Genomic DNA, 12,430 nt, shown 5'->3' with positions numbered 1-12,430 from the left:
AATAGCATCTTTAACTTCAGTCAAGTTAGGTTCTGGAACTAAAGGTTCTGCTGTGTGTACTTCATTCACTTCTGATTTATCTCCTACATGGACATTTAAAAGGTCATTAAAGTAGTTCTTCCATCTATTTAGAATATCGCTTGGGTCAGCTAGAAAATCACCGTCTTTATCTTTTATCAAGTTTACTTTAGGTTGCCACCCCTTTCTAAACTCATTTACACCTTTATATAAATCTCTGATATTTTTATTTTTGCTGTTTGTTTCAATTTCGTTAATTTTGTTTTTCAAGTAGTCTCTTTTTTTACTTCTAAACGTGCGGTTAACTTCTCGTTTTATTCTATTATAATTGTTTAGATTTGTATCATCAGAGTTATTTAACCACCTAAGTCTAGCCTGATTTCTTATTTCTATTAGATTATGACATTCATTATCAAACCATGGCTTACTTTTTCTCGGTTTATGGTATCCTATACTTTCTTTAGCTGCTGATTCTATTGCATTACGTATGTGCTCCCAATTCTTATTTACGTCTGTTTCATTTATATTTTCATCATCATTTAAATCCTGCAAAACATCAAATCTATTTGACAGTTTAATTTGGTAATCTTTCTTAATTCTTTCATCAGTAAACTTTCCTGTATCAAATTTTAGAACTTTTAGATTTTGTTGCTTATGATTTATCACTGAGAGTCTTTCTCTTAATTTAGCAATTACTAAATAATGGTCACTGGCACAGTCAGCACCTCTATGTGTACGAACGTCAATTATACTAGTATGCCTTCTCTTATCAATGAGAATATGATCTATCTGATTATGAGTTTTACCATCTGGAGAAGACTAGGTATATTTATGGATATCTTTATGTTTAAAAGTGGTACTTTTCACAATTAAATTCTTTGAGGTTGCAAAAGTAATCAATCTTATACCATTATCATTACTTAATTACTCCCGGCATGCTATTGTACAAAACATCGCTTGCCTCCTTCATAAAACCATGCCTCGCTACTGCCTGCAACAATTATTATTATTATTATAATTATTGATATTTTGAAATAAATATGCATCCAGGTGCGAAATAAGATTTTGACTTACTTTGCCTACTAATTGTAGTGATTCAAATCTCACAGAACTTTGCTCTGCTGGCATAAATGGTATAAGAAGGGGAAAGAAAGAAAAGGGAAGTTAGCAGCACTGTCGTAACAGGAAAGGGAGGGTCATTCTCCTAAGAGGGTCATCGTGGGTGAAAGAAAGGGGAGGAGGGATTCCTTCAGTTCGCATTCCAAGGGTTGCGGCTCTTTTCTTGACCATACTGAGAAGGAAATTCTACTTCCTTTTCAGTGACTAAGGAATGAATGAATGCTTGTGCATTGCTGTAACTCAACTCCAATATTATCAAAAGTAATTGAAGAAGCAAATACATTTCTCATTGCCAAATGTAAACATTTTACAATATTGGCGATTTATGAAATAAAATGTATTTCTGCTTTGAATTTTTTTAAATGACGAAACCAATGGGGGGGGTTTTAACCCCCATCAACCTCCCCCCCCCTGGGCACGCCACTGAGTATGCGCATGCCATTAGTTGCCATTTCCCTTTAACAAATGTAGGACCAGTTCTGATTAGTCAGCATGGACGTCCGGAAGGGGAAAAGGGGGCCGCCCCCCATGGAAATTGAATGTAAACCAAAAATTATATATTACACGCATATAATTTAATTTCAGTCACAGTATTTTTTGGTAATTATTATAAAAGCGTTGCAGTAACTTCAGACTGAAGGAGTGTTTTTTGCTCCTCGTGGGGAAAAAATATATTACTTGCCCCTACTTGAGGACGTCCATGATATTCCAACAAAACTCAACTTTTTTTCATAAAGGCACAATATATTGTAGTTTCAGCCCTAAATTTATTCGCACACCCCTACAACAAAACCTTATACTCCCAGATAAAAAGAATTCTTGACAAAGCTTTTAAACCCTCCCCTATCCTTTTGTTGGGCGAAGAAAGTATATTTTGCGGAAAGTGAATATATGTCACATCACTTCAGTGAACCCCCGGGTAAATAATGCACGAGCCGCGCCTGATATATATATATATATAATAATTAAAGAGCTTATTATATTGTATTGTTATATTTATATATTTATTACATAAACAATAAATATATGGTTTTTGAATATATGTATATCCACAGTGGCGATGCCTCATAAGAGATAAAAGGAGAACCAGAGGCCTCTATTATCGACTATTTTATTACTTATAATTCCATTTAATGGCGCTTAATACAAAGAAACTAACATATTATGTCTTACGATAATTACCGCAAATTTCCATCCTTGCCTGGTACTATAGTTCGACCACAAGGGAAAAAAAACCTTCCGTCAAAAGCGTTCGCGCATCTTCCCTGCCGTTATCGGTGCTCGGGGCAGTGTTGCCAGGTCAGACTTGAAAAAATCGGGAGATTGTTCCTTGGGAAACCAGATTTGCAGCAACATCCGACGATCTAATAGTAGCGGATGAACGACGTTCTCGGGGGCAGGGCGGCATAGGCGTGTGCACTGGGGGGAAGGGGACGTCCACAGATTTTTTCTAGCGAGGGGGAAACAATATATTTTTATCAGGCGGGTAAACGAGGCATATTACCCCGTAATAATGTTGCCCTCTCATAAAACACCACTGGAGTTTGAAATTATCACGTTCCTACATCCCTATTATCAAAATGGATGTAAATGACTGTGACTGAAATCAACTCATACGTCTGAAATAATAGGTACTTTAATGTCAACATTCATTTTCCACAATCTTTCAAGTCGAATGCTAACAATAACAAATCAATTTGCCTTCTACTGGTGTTCGGTGTACAGCTATCGTTAGGGGTGGGCACGCGTCCTACACCATAATGAGAACCATAATGCATTACGTATGTGAAATATATTTGGTGAATTAGACAGCATGTCTTCCTCAATAATTCAAGATAGCAACGCATATGCTAGGTTGCAACCTATCCTCCCCATCTTCTAGAAATAAATAAACACACACACACACACACACATACATGTATAAAATAATTTGACCACGCTACGAAGTCAGTGTTTCTACCTAGTAAGGGAAGGACGTTTCACTGTGTTTGTGTTACTTCATCTATTTCATCAGTTTTTCATTCATCCACATTGTCGTACTTACCCGTAGAGGCACAAAAGCGACGTAAAATAACTAAAATAGAAATAGGTTTTCGGGTGGGATAAAATACAACCATCTAAAAATAGTAATAAAATAATAATAATATCCTAGCACAATTGAGTATCGTTTGGCATAATTTCACAGTTCAAACAGCACTTTTCATGGCTGAGTGGAGTTCCACTCTATCTCTCCCCTCCATTTTCAAGTAAGATGAGCATGAAACGTGTTTTTGAGCAGGCCGTTGGAGGTTCCATAGCAATAGTTTATTAAGGAATTCTCCCGAGAAATCAATAGGTCTGGCAACATTGACATTGGCCGCGCCGAAGGCTCCTTCTCCCTGTCCTTTTCCCCACCCGCCAGCGCGATGAGGTTCTGCGCAGGCTTCTTTCCTTGTGGTTCCACTATAGATCTTCGCATGCAGTAAGGCATGATGGTATTGAGGCATTCCTTTAGTGATTAGTAACACGTTAAAACACGTTAGTTTTAAAAGGGGACCACTTGAAAACGTATTAAGAAAATCCATGTTTTTGAAACTTTCTGATCGATGTGTTGCATTTACCATTTCATCATTTTATAAATCGTAGTATAATTTTAACACAAACGTCGCATACTAAATGATAATTACATTAATGAAAGAGTTAAAAAAATAATTTAATGATGGATTTAGTTTATTTTACTTCACCTTTCTGCCATTTTTAGCTAATCGCGAAGGCAGTCGATGAGATTGAGGCACTATATTTTTCATATTTTAGCATATAAAACATTTCTGTTTCTAAAATGGCGTACAAAAACGATTCTTTCACCTTTTACTGATATTTTGAAATCTCAGACTGCTATTCAGAGATTGAGATTAAGAAATGAATCTATCAGTAATTTGAGAGCATTTGCTAGGCTTAAGATTTGCAACGAAAACTTTCAAATATAGTGTATGGTTGAAGAGGGCCGAGGTGTCAGATATGGGGCAAGTCACTACGCTACGCCAACTGCTTGCATTTGAATGAAATCAGTCTGAACTTTACCTATCTTTTCAGATCAGTGACCCTTCTCAGATGTTTCAGATTTTAGAGAAGAACCTATGACTGAAGGTGAGAAAGGGGAATCGCCCCCCCCCCCTCTCCGAGAGGTCTAAAATATCAATCACGCTTCGACCTTGCCCCCTAAAACTAAACAATTACCCACCCCTGAGCATAAGAATACAGTGTTACTTCTCTCTGAGGTCTAAAACTAAGCCATCAGTCCTGAACATGATGTTTAAAACAACAGTAAACTTTTTAAAAATATAAATGACCAGTGGCGCAGGAACGTTTTTCATTTGGGGGGGTACAAAATTCAGCCTCCTATATATATATATATATATATATATATATATATATATATATATATATATACACACACACATACATACATACTACGCATCTACGCATATACTACTTCGAAGGTATACTACTATAAGTATAATGTGAAGGCATCGGAAATATTCCATTTTAGAACAGCACACGAATTTCCTGCCTTTTTAATTAAAAATTGGCATAAATAATTTTTATTTCTATATTTTCCTTAGAATTTATGGTCATTTTAAAAACAGATTTTAACCACATAACAAATCGAAAAATATAAAGCTCTGGACCTTATTCATGGGCTCATTTTGAATTTAACGAAACGGAATATCAGGATTTTCGAAATGTGAAAATTTCGAACAAAGATACATCTATTGATTTTAATGCAGGGTGATATTAAAGGGGGTGAGGAGGATTCCCCCTCCCCTCTATCTTCAGCCATCCCAACCAGAAATAATCGTCTCTCACCAACTGGATATAGAAACCATATTACTGAATATATCATACTTATAGAGTCCACATCAGTTCAGTTCATTTTAATTTTAAAGTCCCATAGCTAAGCATAAAAATATATTTAAACAATTTATGGCAGATGTGTACCACGTCCACATTCAGTGCCTTTTAGAAGCCATGTATTCGGTATTTCCTCAGACATCTATAGGGTGCTGTATTTTTTAAAAAAATATTGAGTCTAATTAAGTTTGGAATATTTGTAAAACATTTGACAAAGCATTTATTTGTAACATACCGGTAACTATTTGTACCTAACAACGTTCTTCAAGCACTGAAAGTACTATCATTACATATACAAAACCGAAATCCTTCAGATCTCAGAGCAAGCAAGGAAAGATAAACGCTCGAAAGTTGTTTTATTTCTCTTTCCAATCTTCGGTGGATAATATAACGAGCCGGCCAAGGTTTCTTTTCGTATTTACTAGTATTAAATTTATATACATGCCTGTTTTAAGGTGACTTGTCAATTCCTCGTTTACGTGAAAAGGTGAACTTTAATGTAAGCAAATGCATGTGCGCATCACAGTTAGATTTTCGCATGTACAAAGAAAATTCAAAACACATTCCTACCTCGCCAGCCTCCGTGGCGGAGGTGTTAGCATAGCGTTCTACGATGCCAGAGGTCCCCGGTTCGAATCCTGGCCTGGTTATGGGTGTTATTTGTGAGTGTCCCTTCATCAATTTCATCATAACATCACTCATCCTCATCTTCGCGATTAGCCAGAAGTGGCAGAAATTCGAAGTAAAATAAACCAAATCACTCAATCAAACATTCCCATCTTGCTCAAAGACCTTGTGAATTCAATCCAAAATCTATCAATATCTACGATACCAGCCGAATGTGAAATGTCATAAACCTAACCTTAACTGATTAGAAAAACAATTAGAAGTTTTAAACATACTTTTACTTATACCCCCAGTGCATTGTTTTCATGCAGAAAAAATTGTAAGAAATTGAATGAAGTCTAGTCTAGATAACACAGTGGCTTTGACAAGCCAACTGGCAAACCATAGGACCTGCAGTGAGTCTCATTTATCCCGTGCATTCATTTGACTAATGTAATTTTCTTCCAGCTTGACTTTAGGGTTTAAATTCAAATGGCGTTGTGTTTGTGTTGCATTCGATATCAAAATTAGATTTTAAGCGATTAATGTCCAATTCTAAGTACTATTTCTAATAGCTACTTAGGTAAAATTAAGTTGTCGTCCTCTGATAAAATCATATATTGCACCCTGTTCTAATGTCTAGGAAAGGGGAACCTTTCATTTGACCTAGGAATGACATCGAGATGAGACGAGTCGAGAATTGTCACAGCCTCATCTCGTCTCCTGTGTGGTGAGGTCCTTCTCGTTCTTGTTCGGTGTCCACTCAGAAGTTGTTAAAAGTTATTCTATGTATATTCACTTCATGGGCTAATCGGGACTGAATCTGCAGTTTAAAGTGGAATCGAAAGCCATGTGCATGTGGGACCCTTCAATTACAAGGCGAGATATTTCGTCCTGACCCACGAAATGTTTAGTATAAGCAACACGTACATTGTGTCACCACTCAAAGTTTCACAACGTATATGTCATTAAAGCAACACTTTTCTTAATAACGTTTTTCGGCTTTATATCTTGTTTCGATGAAGTGAACCGTCGAAATAAGGAATTATATTATAAATAGATTATACCGGGCAGCACAGGTTCGTAATTTTTACTAATGCATTAAATTTGCAATTACAGGAAACAAAATACACGGCATTTTGAAAAAAATGAAGTCAGTACGTTATACGCTTGGTATTTTGGATAAGACCCACAGTAATTTAAATTTATTTTTACCAATTTCTTCAAATATGATACCAGTGTGTCGAACGAGATCATCTCGGACATCAAGTATCGCCTCGCTTTGATTTTGCAGAGATTTAATTCAGTCTCGTTTCGAAATTTGAGAGGAAACACAGACTTTTCTTGTGCCATCTCTATGTTCAAAATCTCTTAATATATAGGTTTAAGTATAGTTTTCCCTCTTACAAAGTTATGAAGTACAGGAGTATATTGTACCCCCCAATGTCTCGTCTCATTTGTGTAAGTATTTCGTTTCGGAAAATTCCATTTGAAAAATTCAAAAGAAAAAGTCAGTCATATACTCTTCTGATGAAGATTTATATATTATTTTTGAATCGACGCGACCACTTCTTTAGAAATGTGTACCCCCCTTACGCAAAGGAGCATTCATCAGGAGCGTGATTTTCTGAGAGTAAACTTTATCTGATTCCATCGTTTCACAGAAATTTTACACAATTTTCATCTCCTTAAAGAGGTTTCCAAGAACACAGTTCAATGAACTAGCTATATAGTAGCAAGCACAATGTAGTAGAATAAGTTTACAATGGTTTCAATTTCTGTGGTAGTTAAGTAAGATAAATTAGATAATGCTTGTAAGTTATAAACAATATACCTAAACCTTTTTTATTGAGCGAATTGAAAATATGTTCCTTTAACAGTAGCACCTTGCGTCTGTCAAATTATCTAAGGGGGGTACAGGGGGTACAACGGGATTTACGGATTTAGGGGGTACAGTACCCCCCTTCAAAAATTTGAGGGGGTACAATGTACCCCTGTACCCCCCCCCCCCCCGTTCCTGCGCCACTGTAAATGACCAAAATATAAAAGTTCCTTTCTTCCCACGAGAGAATGTGGTTCATTCACTCCACAGCGTTGAGTAGCGTTAAAGCCGTAAGAGCAGAAAACTGATGGTTTATCCAGACGATACTTGTATGTCTCTAGTCTCCACTTTTTCTGTCTTTTCACACAGAAAATACAAATTAGTAATAAGAAAGGTAAGGAGAGAAGTACAACTTACCAGTCTTTTGATTCTACATCAGACGACTCAGTGTGGTGATGTTCCGACGCGACCTTGCAGTCGTGTACTTTCTGCAAATGATTTACGTGTACAGTGGTGGAAAAAAGTTCTTCCCCATAAGACTTTAATGGCTGTAAATAATGCCTGAAAGGTAGGCAACACACATTGCACCTTTAGGTGATCGGGTGATTCTGACTGTCTCAAGGAGCAACTCGTCTTTCATGGAATAGCCAACAGACACAGGAAATGTAGAAAAATCACGTGACATCAGGTGGAATGTTGTTCGTCATAAAATCGCCTTTTCTCAAGCCAGGTCGCAGAACCGACAAGAATTATAGCCTATGCCCGAAAATGATTCCCCTAAAATCGTTGAACGAAACGCTAAAATAATTCTTGCCTTAATTACAAAGGCTACTAAACTATATGTGCCGCGGTAGCTCGGTCATTAGGGAGTTTGATTACCATGCGAGAGATCTGAGTTCGATCCCGACTGGGGAGAATTGGAATTTTGTCCACCTGTTCAAGTGGCTCCGGCGCCCACCCAGCGTCGTATAAAGTGGGTACCTGTAGGAAACTTAAGGGGGGGTAAAGGCGGCCAGGGGGTGGTGCTGATCACATTATCCCCACCACCTTCGGCCGTAGCAAGAAAGTGTGGGACCCTAACTCCGCACCCCCTACACGCCTTCATGGCTTGGTGCAAAGCACAAAGTAGCACTTTGCTTTTTCATTTACTACGACCCGATTTTGTCGGAACAGAACTTTCTAATTTCTACGTGGCCTTTCTTTCAAGTTCCGTAGGGATGTGAATAGGCTCCAGTTTTTCTTGACACAATTTATCCATGTTATATTTCGTTATAAAAACCACGGCCGATATCCTGTGTGTGTATGTGTGGGGGGGGGGGGCTATAATTCAAACATGTGAGGTGATACTTTTCTCACTACTCCGATTCTTCGTGTCAGAAATAAATCTTAATTCCACACACTGAAAATGTAGCATTTCCTTCATCTTAGCATGCAAATATCTAGCAGCAAAGTAATGTGTAGGCACATAGTGGTTCGGATACCACTTTAAACTGTATGTGCATTCGCGATTAGTCTTACTGTGCATAAAGTGGACTTAAGACACCAAATCAACCAACCAACATAATCCCGTTACTGTCCAGATTATCGAAACCAGAAGCTTCGTCGCGAATAACATAAGCAGGAAGACAATTTGAAATTACCGAACAGAAACAGAACCTAAATCCTACAACGGATAGATTGGATTAAATCGACGATACAGCACGCGTTCTGAAATGAAGAAGAATACGAAAGTTGAAGGACCTCGACACACACACACACTTTTCCTCCCCTCAATGGTAAGATATCTTTCTTGCAGAGAAGCCTTTACGTAGGCCTTCAAGACCACGACGAGAAAGTGTTTTACATGCAATGACGGGACCAAAACACTGGTCTAGTTTGATATGAAAGCTGTGTTCCTCCTTATTTCGTATGTCATTGATAACAGGAACACGGGCTTCGTCTGCTAACCCTTGTTTCGTAGAGCAGACGCCTGTTTGCCACCCTTTGGTTCAGTGACCTTCGCTCGTAGTTATCAAGAGTGAATGACTCACCAGATACCTGTTGCCTGTGAGCTTATACAAGAATAGATATTTCGTTAGCGTCTGTAAGTATTGTTTCGTCTGCAGTTGTATCAGTTAACGTTCGAATTGTTTCCTAATGGTTACGTTATTTATAAATTAGTTCTCGAGAGTGAGCTTTCTATCTATTTGTATGGGGGGGGGGTATACAGCCTGCATGTATTATTTTTTTCACGAAACAAGAAGAAATTCCAAGACAAAAAAAGAGTCGTAGAAGAGTAGTTAACAAAAAAGAAAGACGAAAACGAAAATGTAAATGTTTAAATAAATTATTGTATAGATCGAGTGAATAATATTTTCTCCTCGATGGCGTAATGATAACTTCGTCACCTTATAATCAAGGGATCCCAGGTTCGATACACGGTGGACGCACGTAGTAGTTCGTATGTCATTTTAAACTGATGGTCCAGTCCAGATTAGCTTATCTGTGCAGAAAAACTAAAAAAGAAATTGTCACAGAGTAAGAAAATGTCATGTTCAACCACATACAAAAGGGAATAATTTATTCCATGTTGGAGTTCACATTTACAGTATAGTATCTAACCAACACAATTATGGATCGCAACGTATTTTCTCAGATCCATTTTAATTATACGTGCATGATAAAATAACAGAAGTTGAGGAAAGAGAAAGTCAAGCGAAACACAGATGCCTTCTCCAGAATTTCAAATCTCGTTACGTAAGGTTCTGGGTTGAAGTCCCGGGCAGACATGACTTTCTTGTTCTTGCCCTTTTATCTGCTTTATTTCATCATAAATCGTCGTTATGGTTTACCTACAGGGGAAGAATAATGACAATTGCCAATACAAAGCCAATAACGAACAGACCAACAACTCAATTAGGGAGATGTCAAGAAAGAAACAAGACTTGACAGTGTCTCCGTCTCTAGGTTTCTCGAATTGAAAATTGCTCTCCCGTTCTCGGTCAGTTAAATATAGAAATCGAAAAAGTATGTGAAGATAAATATATTTCATATATCCCGGTTTTATAGGAGATTTCGTGAGAGATGAAATAAGTACTCTTCGATCATGTTTATTTTTATTGGTTTTGTTACGTAACATCAATTTTCTTCCTAGTCGCGGACGAGTGACCATTACATGAAATTAATGACGAAATACTCAAACACCTGTGACAAGGACGGTTCTCAAATCCTGGAACTTTGGTGACGAGATCGAATGTTGACCACTTAATGAGCTTGCGCACCGAGTCTGCTTAATGTTCCTTGTGTCAGGTAATTCGAAATAACTGTCAATATCCCACATTCATTATCATTTGTTTCATAATTTATCTTATTGATGTTATTAACCTGAATTCGAAGAAATAGTTGAAAGGCAATAATGCAAGATTGAATGTCTATGATGTTACTTCGTGCCGAATAATATGACGTGATATTATGATATGAATATATTAATAATATAATATGCCTAGTCATTCCATTGATTGATCCCAATTGCGCACACAAAATATGGTATAATGTCCACTCCTAAGTAACCTCCGTGGCGGAGTGGTTAGCACAGCGCGCTACGACAGCATGGATCCCTGGTTCGAATCTCGGTTTGGCTATGGGTGTTCTTGGTGAGTGTCCGTTAATCAATGTCATCATATCATCACTCATTACTCATCTTCATCGTCGCTATTTGCCAAAAGTGAAAGAATAGCGACACTAAATAACAAAAATCCAATCAAATGGGACATCTTCACCGATTTAATTCTTTCCGTACCAAATTCCCAGTTTATTACTGCTTCCTGCTTCATTTTACTGCATCTCAATTGTTTTCCGATTCGAAAAAAATTGGAATGTTGAGCAGTTGATTGTGCATTGTTTCGTTGTTTTGATTGTTTAATCAACGTCGCATTAATTAGTTTTAGACCAATCGTGACAGAGGGAATCGAGAGCACAAAGGAAGGGGAAAAGACAAGTTAGAGATAACGGCTCCCTTTAAAGGTAGGATTCCTTGAACACGACTGAAGTGACTGCAGAATATTATGGATAAAATTTGTTTCGCTTTTTCCTTTTATTTCTGTTTCAGTTATTTTACTTCGCTTTTCTTCTCCCACTGGCGTTAATCGTGTCGGTGAGGAAGAATTATCGTGAAATGGACGATGGGACAAAAATATATATGCCTCTCCCACGGTTCGAAACTGTGACCACAAAATATTGTCTTATTTTTAAAATTTACGCCAAATATGGTTTCACTTGTCTCTTTCTCAAGGCGTTCCATTGCCTCTCCGATGGCGTAGTGGTAACGTCTTTGACATGTAATCAAAGGCTTTCGAATTCAATACCAGATAGAGGAACATTTGGTTCGGATCCCACTTTAATCTGTAGGTCCAGTGCATAAACTGGACTTAAACCATTAGCGTGTGGCATGTGGCCTGTGATGAGAACCATCATTTCATGAACCTTCTTGACAATGACTAGTATCACTCGAAGAATATTTTCTTACGAGTAGATCTTGTTAAGAAACCACTTGCTGAAATGTTCTTCTTGAGGCCACGTAGCACCCAGCTGTTGTTTGTTGTTGCTGGGGCATGACTCATGCTATCAATGCTCAATCCTTCCCGAGAACTCAGATCCACCAGACAAACTTAAGCGAATAATTTGTTATTTGGGTTGCATAAACAACAGGCTTTAAGACGTTACAAAATTCTAGGTCCCGTGGCCCAGGTAATTCTTTCTCCGACTGTACATATGCACAGTTGTATCGCTTGGTGTGGAAGGAAATCCAAACTCATCATTACAATTTCCAGAGTAAATGCTGTAACACACATTCTCCGGTTATACTACTCTGTGACGTCAGCTGGGACCGCACTGCAACTTGATGTATCACTCCGCGCCAAGCATGAACATGAAACATTTTCTCCGTCACATTTGCATCTCGGAGTCCGCAGGTAGAAGGAGCGGAACGTTCTTGCG

General features: G+C 37.9%; 1 protein-coding gene across 2 annotated transcripts in view; it reads right to left on the bottom strand.

Annotated features, from left to right (window-relative positions):
• The window catches only part of LOC145989448 (thymidine kinase 2, mitochondrial-like), a 35,372-nt gene extending 23,144 nt beyond the window's left edge, over nucleotides 1-12,228 (bottom strand). The window contains exons 1-2 of one of the 2 annotated variants that reach the window (XM_083124792.1): nucleotides 12,205-12,228; nucleotides 7,874-7,966 (exon numbers count right to left, since the gene is read on the bottom strand). The gene's annotated coding sequence lies outside the window, so the exon portion shown is untranslated. Of the gene's footprint in view, nucleotides 1-7,873; nucleotides 7,967-12,204 lie in introns of those variants that run through there. The other variant, XM_083124791.1, reaches the window with a different exon arrangement.
• Between the last annotated feature and the right edge of the window lie 202 nt (nucleotides 12,229-12,430).

The sequence above is a fragment of the Lepisma saccharinum genome, chromosome 6 (assembly GCF_977018435.1).
Source record: "Lepisma saccharinum chromosome 6, izLepSacc3.1, whole genome shotgun sequence".
Classification (NCBI taxonomy): Eukaryota; Metazoa; Arthropoda; class Insecta; order Zygentoma; family Lepismatidae; genus Lepisma; species Lepisma saccharinum.
Note: the sequence above shows the minus strand (reverse complement) of the source record. Positions and strands in the feature narration are given on the sequence as shown.